This window comes from Colias philodice, chromosome 2 (assembly GCF_061535455.1).
Source record: "Colias philodice isolate Cphi_HAF_F1 chromosome 2, ilColPhil1 Martin Lab GWU primary, whole genome shotgun sequence".
NCBI classification, from domain to species: Eukaryota; Metazoa; Arthropoda; class Insecta; order Lepidoptera; family Pieridae; genus Colias; species Colias philodice.
The window spans coordinates 9,700,855-9,717,622 of NC_143087.1; the positions used below are offsets into that span (position 1 = coordinate 9,700,855).

The 16,768-nt window shown below is 34.3% G+C and overlaps 1 long non-coding RNA gene across 1 annotated transcript in view; it reads right to left on the reverse strand.

The window, feature by feature from the left end:
- Positions 1–16,768, reverse strand: part of LOC149490715 (uncharacterized) — a 244,929-nt gene that overhangs the window by 81,669 nt on the left and 146,492 nt on the right. The gene's annotated exons all lie outside the window — the stretch shown is intronic.

Genomic DNA, 16,768 nt, shown 5'->3' on the forward strand with positions numbered 1-16,768 from the left:
CTAGACTAGGTAGGTAGCTGCAGGTAGGTACCTATCTAACTACATACTTTTTGCCTTAGAAGGTTATTTTTAATGAAATAAAAAAAATATTAAAATAGTTTGCCCAAGGATATTATCTACCTATCTACTTATATTTCTTACATTGTTATATGTAGGTATGTACCTACCTTTTTTTACCTGTGTTGCCATAGCAACAACTGAGTTGTTTATAACTAACTTTGTTAACATTAAAATCTGTCTGACTATTAAATTAGATTATTAGAATTAGATGTACCTACATTATTAGTTTTAAATTCTCTTTATGTTATTTTATTGAGTTATTTATGAGAAAACTCGTATACCTAGCTAGGTCTATAAATTTGCCACAAGTTTTTATAAATGTTCACGTAGTTAGTAAATTTTTTTTTGGCGTTTGTAAGATACCTATCTACCACGAGTATTACCTACCTATCTATTATTATTGAAGATGTACCTACCTATAGGTAGGTAAAAATTAAACGCGATGAATAAAAAAAAGAAACTAATACCTAGACAACATAGGTAGGTACCTATGTTATTATGGGTCACTTTAATAATACGATAAACTTGTTGGTAGGTACACCTGCATGTACATACCTACTTATATTGAAATTTATTGCAATTTGCAACTAACTACCTAAATACAAAATATATGCTTCAAAAAATTCAATCACTTGAAATGTACCTACAGTTTACTTCAGAAGTCAATTGGCATAAATTATTCAACTACCTAAATGTTTTATTTATCCCATAACATTGTAGGTATGTATATAAATAACGGTACATAACAAATGGACAGACAAAGGAGACGGGTTACTCAGGTACAATTCTGGGAATGTTTAATTTCTCTAGAGTTACTAACTCCAAGAAGGACCCATTGTTTCAAGCGATTCCCGTAACTGATATCTGTATTTGAGATAATGTTTTAAAATAGGCAAATATTTCTTCATTTGTAAATTATTAATTAGTCGGCGGTTTTGATACTTTCACTGTTATTGTAACATCTGTGTTAGCTCTATGTAATCGATTTATTGCAGGCATTAGACAAAGATAAAACATATTTTTTTATGGGTTAATGCCTGAATGTTGGTAGCTTTTAACCACATATTTGAAATATTTGCTAGGAGTGTATGGAGTGGATGGAGGAAGGGTGGTTGGGTGAATGCAAAAATAATACAACAACATTTATTTGAACATGACAAGTGCATGTTAAGTTTATTATGTATCTAAATAAAAAACATTTCAGGAAAAATACAATGTTATCCTACACACTATTTATAAAAGCACCGAATAAAATAGGTATTCAATATTCATTATAAATACCTATTATTTATACATTTATTTTTTCATAGGATTTGTTACCAGCATTAAAAATGATTTTTTTAGCTTTTTTAAAATTACTTATACTTTTTGATAAATAAACCTCCTTGGTAAATAGGTACCTACCTACATAGAAGTAGGCACACATAGACATATCGTATGATATATCTATGTGTATGATAGTCTATTGTAAAGTTTACTGTAGGTTCCTAGTTCCTACTACGAGAAAATAAAATAAGACTGGTAGGTGTTATTTTTTATCACTCGGTAGGTATATAAAAAAGGTAATTAATTAATTTGTAACTTTTACCATTAAACAAAAAAAATACTTAATTAAAAATTCAAGAAGATGTTATAAATAATGCGTGATTAAATAAATGCCTTGTTCATTTAAATAAGCATTGTCTTATGTCATTTTCATAAGAAAATTCTACTAAGTACCTAGTTATGACTTAAATATTTGTAGATACCTAACGAGAAAAAAGTCAAACTATAATAAAAACGCAGTTAGGTATCACATTATTCTACAAAAGCGCTCATTCACACTCGACGGTAATTTAAGTGCAGTAAAAATATCGAATGTTGGGTGCAAAAAATAAAATTTCACACCTCCGAACAACTGAAAACCACTAGTGACAACGCATCGCGAGTCATTCAATAATTGCTGGTGTTAAATAAAAAGCGAGCATCAAACACTCTAGGCGTCCTAATTGGTGCCAGGTGTCACTAATGACAACCGCGAGTGGCGCGAGTGTCGCTGCAAATTAATAATTATCACGCCTGGCAACACTGAGGTGACGCGACGCCGCAATATGGCCGCCGTGCATTGTTGGCGGGAATCGTTGGTTTAATTTCCCAATTATCAATTTGTCGTAATGACTAATTTTAAGTTTTAATTGCAATTTTATTTCAGCTCTTCATTACCGGTGGTTTTATAATTAAAAAGTACGTCTTGCGGATGCCATTTTATTTTTACTGCTAATTTGGTATTGAGTGAATATGGGATAAATTTTTAAAGGTGAGTTATTTTTAATTAAATCTTCAATTTACAGGTACATGTCATTTTAATTAATAGACATAAAAGAAGAAAAACAATACCATAAAGGTTTGTTTTACATCGTTATAGTATGAATAATATAAAACTGTGAAGACAAATATCGCTCTTATACAAGAAAATCACCCGTATGCTAATGAAAGCCTAATATTGGGCTGGACAGGAGAGCAGTGGACACAAACAAGACCGCATACGTAAGTGCTATCTTGGCTCCTTGTGAGGGGGGTGCCTCCCTCTTTCTACAGACTAGCTGCCTCATAGATCTAACAAAAAACTTAGATACAAAATTTCTATATATTTATATTATGAATACATAGAAATGCATTATTGTTTAGTATGCTTAACTTGATTATTTTTTCAAATCGCGTCTGAATTAAAAGTAGGTGCATAATTAAAGTCAATATAAATGCGTTAAATAAAACGATGAATGATACACAATACATATCAAAAGCTTTAATGAATTACGTCTCCTTTAGTAAATTCGTTATCATGATAAATTCGTAGATAAAGAAATTGGGTTGTCCTTTTTCATACAAAACTACTGAATAAAATAAGTGACTGCGTCTCTACGAAATAGCTTTTCGTACAAGAGCTTCAACCTTTTCGACTTATTTTCTAAAAGAAACATAAAAGACATTCATTTAATTTAGATTAGAATATATTAACAAAAATTAAAGAATATTCATTTAATATACAAAATGTTTTGATAGAAAATAACATTTTTATTTAACGTTCTGAATCCATTTGCTTGATTGAATATGCGCTCGCTTTCACAATTTACATCCTTTTTACAACCGTCAAAATTACTTAAAAACATTTAGCATTATACCTGTATATTTGAACAAGAATTATACTTCTATAGTACAGTGAAAACTTTATGAAATTAGAAAAATTTGTATCGTTTAGGTGCTATTAAAATAAATTAGGCGAAGCGGTTTAGTAGCGTCATTTCATAATGGTTAAAAAGAGATGTCATTTATGCGTTAAATGTTGAAATGATTTCGTTTTATTAACATTTAGTAGAATTTGTGACGCGTAAGGTCTGAATAGCTCAGTACATACATTATCTACGTCGGAGGGTCGGCTGGAGGTTGGAGGCGGGAGGGTCCTTCCGGCCACTGTCTCCGACTCATCAGGCCTATCTTGGAGGCGAGCCATCCGCAAATTAAATGGTGACATGCATTGAACTGTGCCTGTGCCGTGTGCTCCTAGCTTAATAAATATATACAATCCTTTGTCCTTATTCCTTACTGTACGTTACACTTTTAGATTGATTTGTTTAGTTAATTGTATGAACATCCTGAAAAGGTAAGTGGTTATTTTAAAATGTTACTTATATTGAACTTGAATACCATATAGTAATATGATATATTATAATATCTATACCTATTTGATTTTATATTTAAAACCCACCTAAGTATAGGTATATGTTTTTTTTCTAAAATGGAGAAATTATTGCTATAAAGCTGAGCGATTATATAATATATAGTCTTTGTTATTTTGGATAGGTACCTAGGTATTTCTTCCTTACTTTAGTTTCACAAAAAGTGTATCATTCATCTATCGCCTTCATAATTTATATTTCTTATTTCTACTAGAGGTCCGCCCCGGCTTCGCCCGTGGTACATATTTCGCAATAAAAGGTAGCCTATGTCCTTTCTCGGGTATCAAAATATCTCCATACCAAATTTCATGCAAATTGGTTCAGTAGTTTAGGCGTGATTGAGTAACAGACAGAAAGACAGAGTTACTTTTGCATTTATAATATTAGTATGGATTGCTTAAAACATATTTTCTCATTTGTATATTCATAATCAGGATTAATTAATTGACCTTCTACGTAAGTCGACAGATATAAGGTCACATCATTCAACGATTACATACATGGACGTTTAAATAAAATAATTATTTCTTTAACATTATTGTAATGTATAATTATGAGCGTTATGTACATTTGGATTTGTAAAGGTCACATTTATAAGGCTTCAATTAATACATTGTGAAACTGTAAATAGCATACCTAGAGTAAAAAATAGACATACAAGCTAAAATCTATGTATAAGTTCGGTACTCGATTCATTGCATTTAAAAATTGCAAATTTATGCTATTGTTTTTTGCAACATTCAAAAGTTTAATATAAATATACATTAAGCGATGAAAACAATCAATAAATCACTCAAACTAGATCTTTGCGGTTTTGATTAAACATCCAGAAAGCGACTTTAATCTTTATAGATTTAAGTATAACCATGTATAACTTCTCTTGTAACAACACACACAAGAATGAAATAAAGCAGTCGTAAAAACAAATGGTAAAAATATCAATGAAAAATAGGTAGGTACACCTGGCAGATGAAACTTGGCGCAGATTTCTAATTGGAAATTCTTAACATTTTATAAAGGTACATATTTGTGTTTGGCACACTAGCAACTATTTATTTATAGGAAAACATACAAAAATAGTAGAACGTCATTGACTAGCAACATATAGTCCAATCTGTTGTCTCTTCACATGTCCTCTGCGTAGAATCAGCTGACGAGCGACATCCAGATCGCTTCCATCCTCACAGCGCGTTGCGCGCGCATTCCGCACACAAAGCAAAAACCACAAAACTATCGAAATTTCCACATGGAAAACACGTTTTCCGCGACTAAGCGTGCGAGCGTCGCGATCCCAATGCCCAGACTAAACGCGGGCCATGAAAAAGCACCGCCACAACGCCAGCCGACAATGGAAAGCGGTAAAGAATCATAATAATAACAATGACAACAATGTGAGATGCTATAATAAAGAGCTGCGGCATTGTGCTAGGCTCGGTTCATTCGAAGGGTCGCGGGAGATCGATACTCGGCGGATTGTCTGTGGATTCCGTGCGTGAGCCTTTGTCGGCCTGGCCAGCGGCCGCGGCGCCCTGATCGCCCATTCATCGCCGCGTCTGCTAATCAGCTCCATTCGAATACGCAGTATTCATATCGCACGATACCGATTGTTGCGTCTATCATGATCGCTTATATCGTGAGCGTTCAACGAGTTGAGCAGGAAGAGCGTTCCAACTAGTATTGTCTCGTTTTCCGACTTTCTAATTACCGTTTGACCTCTTTGAGGTTCCACGGAAAATGTGTGACACTGACTCCTCAGAAAAGGATGGTTTCTCTAAATAAGTTTAAGAAGAAAATTTTAAACATTTACGATAATCTGTATTCGCCACATTTATATCAAATGACGTAGAAAAGCTAACCTATGAAAATTTACGAAAACTTATCATTAATCAGATGTAATGTAATTAATTATTAACCTGATCCTGAACGATATACCTATGTAATTTTAAGATAGAAAAACGTTAAAACTTAAAATGATGACTAGATTCGATGACCAGATCGAAAAGAAAAATGCTGAAGGGTCACGATGTTCATAGTAAACGTCTAGAAGGTGCGAAGTGGCCGTTGTAATGTAATAATCCGATCGACCGTTATCATTACCTCGATCGGGCACCTCCCGCCGCTCTGCAGATTGCCTTTGCGCACTCTATTATTGTGGACATTACACTTTATTATTATGTGATTATTTTAATTTTTAATGTAACATATTATAAATAGCGATAAACGCTTGATGAGCTTGACTTTGCTGACCTTATGTGATTTGGGAAGGCTTCGCAATTACGAGTTCATAATTTCTATATTTTTTTATACATTAACTAAATATTAATACTATTAATAGAGTAATCATTGCAGAATATATTTAGGTATTAGACAAAAAAAATCCGGATTCATGATTCCGGAATCAATACAAAAAGGACACCCTAACAACGTAAGATATCTCATATTTCAAACTTAGATTATTAAATCTGATTTGAGATAATGAGATTTAAGTTAAAAAAAATATCATAATAGAAACAAGACTTCATAACAATTTGAAAGATAATATGCAAAATAGGGAAACATTCAAATATAGAGAAGGCTATTTTACGATCTTTACTTCTGTTCAATAGCAACCTATGCTAGAGTTAAAGATTATTGTGTTTTTATTTTTGCTTACTATAATATTATAGTAAAAGTATCAACAAAATTATTGTACTCAAAGAATTATCCACAAGCATAATATCTAGCTCGATATAATTGGTCGGCGCAGTCGCAAGAGAGCGCCCCGCGGCGTACGTCCATCAGCCGATGCGCGCGCTCAGCAATTAAACTCCATCGAAGATAATCCAATTATATAACTGCAACTAACGCACTTGTCTTTGATCGATCATTCGCTGATAGGAAACCGCTCATTTATTATGTTACAACACCTCTGCACTTTAGTATTAACCGCAAACCTTTCATGCTTACGTGTGTACGCCTAGCTTTTGCGCCAAAGTAATTCGGACCAATTTTGTAGTCCTCTTTTTATGTACCAATAAAAACATCAATTAAAACATTTGAGAAAGATGGCTTTTAAATTAATAAGGTCATATTATGATGGCTTTTAAACTAAACTAATTGAAATTTTCGAATTTACGAGTACCCACCTAGTCTCTTTTCTTTCATCGGAAATCAGATTCAAATATCATCAAACTGTTTTGTGCATTAAAACGAAAATAAAGATTTGCCTATCTATTAAAATTAAACTCAAGGCAATCATTCACAATCAAACATAATTGTGATTTGCGACATTTTTAACGAGTGGAACACTATTGGAAGCTGCAATATTATTCAGGCTAGCTCTTGCAAAACTTGATTAATGATTATAATAATATTATAAATCTATCCACTTATTTATTTCAAATTGCGCAATGTTATTGTACGACAGCAGTGAAAGAAAGGCGTTAATGAAGAGTACAAAATTTTTAATGTAACCGTTAATTTACGCCACAATTTTTAATTAAAGACGATGACTAAGTGGCGGGATCCATCACAGTCAGCACTCGAAGGCGATCTATTATTAATTATTATTTTGATCGATCACGCTTCGCCGTACACCCGAGTCGGACTCTTTGACTGCATCATTAATTGTGCAGCTATATTTCGGATACCCTCACAGCCATACTGTCTAAATTATTGTAGATTGATCATCGATGCTAAAACTGGTCTTAAATTCGCAGGTAACCGCTCAGATTATGGAACAAGATTGTTAAAATTTGTACGAAAATTATAATAAGTATGTAAGTTTATCCCTCAACGAGTAATTCGTTCCCGGTCCGTAAAGCACAAAGCCATATCCACTTCGGAGAAATCGATAATCCGAAACTTTTTTAAAGATATCCCGTGAAACAAACCTGCATCCATCCTTGTCTATGTTTAAATCAAAGGAGCCGCGGATTAGCTATTTTTTGTGTGTGCAAAAATTCGAACCGTTTTCGATTAGACGAGAGATTTGGCGCATCTCTATATTTTCAGAGTCCATTGAACAATAGTCTTCCGGGTAGTGTTGAAGTATTGCGTGAGAGGATAAGCCCTGATCGAGTTCTTCTTGGGAAAGTATGTTGATCGTATCGATAACGAGGTAATCTCTAGTGTTCAATATTTACATTTATTTGTCATGTGTAGAGACCATGTAGAGACAATGTGATTATTTAGAGCATACTTGGAGGTTTTCATAAATTTTGAAGTACAAATCGATGGCAAGTAATGCTAAAACATTTCCAATATCGATAAGTAACACCTAGATGAGGTCAGCACATTTCTCGGCGCGATCGCGGTGTGATACCGCCGACGTATCGATGGTATCGCCGTGACGATGCGATATCGGTAATTCGAACACTCCGTGAACTGTCCAGTTCATGAAAGGGAATGCTGTTTTATGTCTAACATGTTATTTGCTTTTTTATGGTACAATCGATAACAGTTATCGGTGAAATTGAAAGTCCCATTCGATATTTTTAAACCAGATTTTTCTGTTAAATTATTTGGATTAGGTAATGGTATTGATTCTGACGGAAATGAAGGTTGTTTTTAATCTCATTTAAATCATTGTGTTTAATTGTAATTATTTTGAGCACGGTTGTTATCGAAGGTGAGCAAGAGATACAACGATATATTGGAAATTTTGATATACTTACAAGTTTCTACGTAACTTCACTACTTAAATTTATAGGGAATCAAAAACCCATGCGACATTAATTTTTAATGATAGGTATTTTATGCGGCAAAACCGAAAGTTACCAGTCCCGCTCTAAATCATAGTGACAGGTAAGTAAATAGAACAAAACAGTCTTCTTCTAGGAATCCAGAAAGTCCTTGCCCATAAATCACCGAACTCCTGACAAATGGATTCTAAGAGTTTTTATCCCGCCACTCATTTATTAATAGGGCAAGAGAATGTTTCGGAAAACCAATAAAATGCGCCCCGTCATATACCTGTCCACCGGCAGACAGCGTGGCATTGTTCCTTCGTAGGTACTTTTTTTATTTTTAATTCTGTACCGCCCCGAAACGATATGAAATGCTTTAGTAACTTTACTTCTCATCATCATTATATTATATACGTATTTTAATCATTTAGCCGTTTGAATAAGATTATTAACACCGATTCTCATGTTCTTTATGGTCGTAATTCGATGGTGTCATGTCTAATGATGGTTATTACTTCAGTGATTATCTATAAATTAGTTTTAACGATAGTGTGAATATTAGATAAAATTATAGATACAATTTACGGCTAAAATTGCTTACCTGTTAGGTACTTTCGAGTCTCATCAATGACTCACATGACACGTTCGTGATTTATGTCATTAAGTTTAAAGACGGCTCGCTTAAAAGGAACGTAGTGCTTAACTAATTTGAAAATTACTGTTATAATAATAAGGCTGATTGTTGAGACGAACGATCGCTGACATGAGTCTGTGTGCGACTGATGCATCGTATAAGTTTCGCGACTAACCTATTTTTGTGAATGGACAATTTTTTGTCCCGGTGTGTCGTGCACTCGCATACAAAGGGGTCCTTCAAGGTATTTTGCCCGTGTGAAAAAACATTCTCTCAGTCCTTAAGGATTGGACCAAAAATAATTGTCATTTCCTGCGGTGAACGAATAATATTGTTATTCGAATTGCACTGAACAAGAGTGGAGTTGTCGTGTAAAGGAATTCGTGATTTTTTCACCGACACTTTCGCGACGTTTGCGTTCCGCAATTTAAATAAGAGTGCTCGAGTTATGGAAACGTAATTTTGTGCCCGGTCATTAATTTGTGATGTTTTCGTAACGTTAGAAATTTTAAAATGTGTATTCCAGAATACATAAATACCTAAATCATTTATACTCTTAATGCAATCATTTGAAGGATATTTATTTATATTATCAACATCCATTAATTGAGCATGTTAGTTAACTAAAATATCAGTATTTCCTCAAAACAAAACGTCAATAATATCAAAGCTGTAACCGACACTCACTAATAACTACCGATGTAACATGTCAAATGTACTAAGATTTCTGTATAGCGAGAAATCGCTAGCAAATGACAAGTTATGGGTCAGGATTCATTTGCAAACATTCGGGAACGAAACATCGAGAGATATGAGACCTTACCGCTTTGATATTTGAGTCGTGGTGGATTTTTGTTTCCCCGCAATGTTCTGGTAAGACGTAGAGGGTAAGTTTCCATAGGGTAAGTTAGGGAGGTCAGAGCTAATGGGTGGCTGTGACATGTAACGTGAGATGCTAGACAAAGTGCATCGCAAATGACATTCGTGGAGTTTACTTGATGGAGGTTAATGGTCGGTTCGCTACACGTGCAAAATATCGAACGTCAACATTTGACTTTCACACGAATGTACAATACGAATGATCCAGTTTTTAGTTCTAGATCATCGGTTAACAAAAGTCTTACAAAAGTGTATGATACAGAAATAGAAGGTACCATATTTTATTTTTTTTAAACACATAGGTTTTATAAAATATAAAATGTAGAGCAAACATATTATAACAAAATAAATAACGAAATTCTGGGTTTCCTGTATTCTTTCCATTGGAACTGTGTGAATTTCTAATTTTCATAAGGATACATCTACGGAGATTTTGCAATTTAGATACTGTGTTAAATTGGAAATAAAACTACTAGTGATATTATGTTGTGAGGGATAAGAAACGACGGTCACGTAATAAAACAAAAAAAGCACATTTTTTTTATTAATCCTCTTACAATAACATTTTATCCGTAAAATTCAATCATTATATGCTTTTAACAGCACCTTAATCAGTTCCTTTTATCTATTTTTTATCAACCACCAAACCGTCTTCACACGAGGAGCCGCGAACTTGACACTCTAGTTACAATAAATCTAAACAAAACGTATAAATCATTTTATTCTAAACAGTTTTAGTAAAAAGTGTGTCATATCAAGACAATGGAATATCCTTAATTGTGGTAGGGAAGGACCGGTGGTACAAAGCGGTAGGTGTCATGGCGTATCAAGAGAATTAAAGCCATATTATGTACGATGAAAGGATTACACAGGTGTCCTGAGATGTGGGTGATAAACAAAAAATATTAACAAATCTTCGTCAGTGTAAACTTAGGCTACTGGTGTGAATATTAATTTTTTGAGTTTTCTTTTGAAGGTGACGTGTACGGTCGCGGTGTAGCGTGGATACTGTGGTGGATACTTAGTATAAATTTTGTCATTTTTTTTAATTTTTATCGCTTTTTGTGTGTGATGAGCACGATATTCTTACTGACTTTTTATTTTTGTAAAATTATTAAAAAAAATGTTAGTTTATTCTATTTTTTTATCACATGACTTGGATACTTATATGATAGCAAAGCAATTACATTTAAAACGCAAACCTGACGGAGGCTTTCAAGGGACAGAATTAGAGAATGAGCGTTATTTTTGTGAGATCAAAGAGATCGCGGCACGTCAGTGACGTCACTTCCGCTAAGATGGCGGCGACGGTACGATTGTTTGATGTGCGCGTAATGAAGGATATTCCTCCCTATTTCCTGAATCGCGTAATATAATGCGTTATATTCGTATATTTTAATCTCGGACGTGATTCTTATTGGAATTGACGTGACGGTATTTCTAATAGGATTTAATATCAGACTGGTCGCATTTAATATAAATTTGGATGAAAAATGGATAGAAATTTGTAAAGATATTTGTATAAAGTATTTTTAATTTTCGTTGTATTAGAACAACGAGATAGGTATAATAATTATTATGTGTACCTACTTTTATATTTTTTACATCTATCCGTTATCTAGTAATTTATGAAATCAAATTTAGGTATTAAACACAATAAATTGATCGCAGTAACTAACTAGAAAATGTAAAACTCAATATACAATTATTTAAATTTAATAAATTGTTTCTACCTACTAAAAACGGGCCGACATATGCCCAAATTAACTACAATGTCATCAACCCAAACGGATTTAAAAATTCAATTTCATATCATTCATAGTGAGTTGTTATAGAGTATAATCGCGTTACCCAGTCCAGTAGTGGAGATTACTTGCTTTTTAATAAAGTTGTGTCGATGGGGGGCGACAGGGGACATTTTTACACAAAGAGGATTATTTTGGCCGCGTTTATCTGCACCTTACAGCTCGGCTTAGCCTCCTAAATACCCTCTGAATGCGCGAGTTTTACGGGTACCTAGCAGTCTCGATACCTAGTGTCTTGCGCCCCTTCAATGTAAGCCGATTTACCTAATAGGTATTGGGTATTACGTTTTTAACAAAATTGCATATGGAACTGCAATTTTTGGTGGTGTGTTAATTGTTATGACTCTTACCCGGTGGCCGGTACCCCTCGATGAGACTGAGTCTTTATTTAGGCCATAGACAGAATTATCACATTTAATATGGTGGACACACAGGAGTTAGGTATTTATAATGATATACCTCTCTATATTAATTATGCTCAACTCAAATCGAAAATATATATTGATATCAAAATATCTAAAAGGAGTATAATATTGATAATAGATATATAATATTGATATCAAAAAGGAGATCTCGAAGACTCTATCTGAAGAGAATTATTTCAAACCTAACAACGTCTACCATGATGTCAGACGTACCAAGACTTGGACGCTAAGTAGATTAGCCTCAATACGTCTACGAAACAAGGCGCAGCAATTGTTGAATTGAATAAAGACGACACCAACAATGCGCGGACGCAGTCAGCGAGGCCAATTACCTCGTTGAGCTGAGAACTGTCATGTTCCGGGGTGCGAATATTGACCGTAATGTATGATATCAATCCTTGAATCATGTTTGTCGCAATGTTTGGGTTTTTGGTTTCTTATTTTCCACCAGGAAAAGTTAATTCTGCAAAGTGCTGAAATGCTCATTTTCATATATTAAAATATATTTAGTTTGAAATAAAAATGTATTCAGCATTCATGTTTATAATAACTCCAGTGTACACACACCTTAAAATTAAATACCTACATAATAAATCATCACATTAAGTAAAAAAGCTCATATTTTCCAACTAATGACGCAAGGAAATCGACATAAAATAAAAATATAAACAAAATGAAAGCGACGGTGGTCCCATATGAATATCAATTTGTTTGCCTCCGCGACAACGTCATTAAATTAGCGTCCAAATTGAATCACAACTGCGACAACCTTGCCGGTGCGACGTCCCGCAAAACTTTACCTCTTATTAATTTACAAATCATATCTCACGTGATAATAATTCTTCCCGCTCTCGTACCAAGACTTAACTTCCTTCGTAGAAAGCGTAAGTTTGTTCATTATTTTTACATGTCATTGTGCAAGTGGCATGCGTGAAAGTCGCTCGAAAGTAAACTTTAAACATCGCGGATTAAGATTTATATTCCCCGTTATCCGTCCCGAGGGTGTATCTGGTGAAATTATGATGCAGTCTTTATTCGTGAGCCATCGGGAGCGGTTGCAGTAATCACCGCGTATCTCCATCCAGGGGTGGGCTGTGAATAGAGCCCTAATGAACTGGATTTAGGAGTTTTTGTGCCGGCGACTCGTCAGCTCAGAGGTGCAGCCGAGCAATTATGACGGACTAAACAAACGATTTGAGTTTATACACGTTCTACCTTTCAATTACTGGGACGCAACTAATGTAACGTGTCCTGTCTTATGCGGTGATTGCGTCTGTGTTACAGTTAGGTGTGTTTCAATTCCTAAGCCGACGCTCGAGGCGGTCAGTAATCGATCTAGAGTGGTCTGCCCAGATTGATGAACCGTTCTCTAAGTACCTATAGCTCACCATTATGTTGGAAATCGTGTCGTACCGACCTCGTCGGGACATCCAATCGTTCTTAATCTTCTTATAGACGAGCGAAAGGAATTATTTGTACTGTAAGCATCTAATATGCTTAGATAATAGAAGGTTTCCCAATTGTTCACGATATACGGTTGTAAGGTATAACTAAATCAAATTGTTATCAATACATCGCTATTCGACAATACATCTATTTTAGGATATTACTTTTTCACCTAAGGTTAGATTTAATAGTTTATTATAAGAACACAGACAGCCAATATTTGGTCTGAGGTTTGGAATCTTTCAATTTATTGTATGGTTAATAATTATATACCTGGTCCAAATCTAAGTCGTGTAGGTACTTATTTTAACAGTGGATACATCAATATGTTAACCTGGAGTTTATTTTCATCTTTACCTTATCCATTTCAAAATTTCAATTTGTTATGAAACTTAAGAGTTATCAAAATAATTTTTATTGGAGAGAATTTATAAAGTATTAATTTCATCTTAATTGTATGATTCACAAGCAATACAAATATTGGCAGAAATATATTCAACAAAACATACACGACTGTCTAAAACACGCATAGTTACCTATATATTACCTAGTTAATGTAACGTCATAAGACACTGTTCATCGCAAATGATTATCGTCTCTATCCTCATGTGATTAGAGTGCTTCTTCTATTCCAATTGTCGATTCCGACTGTAAAAGATGAGTCTGTTCTTATTTATTTACAGCGGTGCGGCGAGCGAAGTGGAGCGAAGATGATATGAATGATAAATGACCCTCCGAAGACTCCCTCCCCGCTCCCCGGCCCTCGTTCACACGTGAACACACGCGGCATTCTCCTTATTCTGGGTGTCTACTTACATAAGTCTGCATTTAAACGAGATGTGATAACGGCTTGAATGCCGAAGGACTCGTGACGAATATTGATAACATAATGAGAAAGGCTGTAGAGAAATATTATAGATACCCCCATACGTATATAATATTTTATTCTCATTTCGTAGATTTTAGGTCATAAAAATTAAATTTGCTTCCGGAGAAACGTTTCAATGCATATGAACTAGTTATGTGTACATGCAAGAATCAGCAGAAAGAATTAATATAAAATTCCTCCGATCAATCTCGGCGTCTAGCCAAAGTCATCGGAGCTAAACGGATTTTTCAAGCCAATAGCCGCGCATCAGCATGCGTGACGCGCGGCGCGATTGGACGACTCTTTTTGTTCCATTTTCGAATCCTTTGTTTTTATTGGTTGACACTTAGCTAAGACAAAGGGGCGATGAGTTGTGTGCGTGTGATTTAATAGTGTAGTATTGGTTGTGTGCGTTAAGGAGTAAAGCTTCCTGTCTGCATGTAAGGTAGGTAAGGCGTGGGCTGGCACGGGTCGTGTTATGTGGCGACTGGCGAGTAGGTACGTGTTCGGTGTCTTGATTTTGATGTAGGTACGGCCCTTTCAGATTACCTATGTAACATATTATAGTGATCGAAATATTTAAGAGAAATTCATCGACATAAATTATTTTAACCACAATGCTAGTTGTTTATTAACAATTTATAAGATTTTGAACTTTGTAAATTTTTTTGACATTTCTTACAATAAAAATTTGAGGAACTTTTGAAATTTTCTAGGTAAGTACCTAAGTAATAAGAATGTATTAAGCAATCCAGTAGATTGACTGAAAATAATTGAAGCTCACCTCCAGACGGGGTGTAATGATTAATGAATGGGATTATTCAATTAAAGACTCTGCAGGTTGCCGGGAAGGGTGTCGGGGTGTGGGTGGCGCGCGGCTACTTGAGATGCCCTGTAGGGTTATGTGTGGTTTATGATATTCTATGGTAATTTTTATATTCATGTAAGGGTAGGATTTTTAACTATAGTCACAAATATTTCATGTGCCTACCTAAGTTTGTTATAAAAATATTTAATAATAAAATTGGTAATTAGGTATACTTAACTTTAATATAGGTAACCTACCTACTAAGTATAAGATTAGGTGCTCGAAAATAATAAGGCAAGTACCTAAAAATTAGTAAAAAATTAGTTATGAAGGATTACATAGTTAGCAAGTCTTATAAATAAACTTTGGTCGCTACGAATGAAAGTAGAGGAAAAAGCTTACATGGTTGAAAATTGAAATAAATACCTACACAATGTCAAAGACTTTTTAGATCATAAATAATTGTACCTATACGAATGAAAAAAGAGCAGATTTATTTTATACCTACATAAGCACCATTTGACGTTGTAATTTTTTTTCCAGTGACCAAATCTCCCATTGATTGTAACTTGGTTATTAATACGAACCCAGGTATATAGCCACTAGAAGCGCATGGTAGGCATGAATGTGCAACGATGGCTCTCGACAGGTTCAAGTGGCGGCTATGCTGAGCACCATCCAGCGAAGAGACGTGTCAATGTCGCAGCTACGGATACTATGAAGGTTATCTAGTATACATATAGCGGTGGCTAATTTATACTTAATTGGCTTGTGACGAGATAGTTTAATGTTAACCGATTCGCGCCTTTCATAATTTTTTCTATTTTGTAGAGATGAAATATTTTCTAAACCAGTTTATTTTTTCTCTTTTATGGAGTTGGTGACTATAAATTTTTCTGTACCTATTTAAAGTTATTGTACCTACCTATTCTAATTTCTAGTGTTGTTGATTAATTGCTAATATGTACCTACACTGATAAAATAAATAATTATTTATATGCAAAAACGCAAAGTCAGTACAAGCAATGGCTTGTTTGTATACATCTAGTGTTTTCTGATTTTCATTACTAACCTCATTTTGAGGTATAATGAATGTCCTTAGGGCTTAACCGCGGGGCTAAAGCCATAAAGGGTTAGATTGCGATGATAATTAATGATTTTTGTACAAAGTGTTCATCGTACCGTTATAATGTAGCACGCTAACCGCATGTTTATATATGACTATGATTTAATAGGACTTAATAAAATTCTAAGAAATTTTAAACATTAATTCCTATTTTAGGTCAGTATATATATTTTATGGCAGGTAAAAACAACGAAATACATATTATAAGAAACGTTTTAATATAAACAAATGATAAATCTTTAACATGCATAGGTATGAGCTATTTGACGTCAAACACCATTCATATTCAAATACATTGAAATCAACATTAGAAACCAAAAGCAATTATCATAAC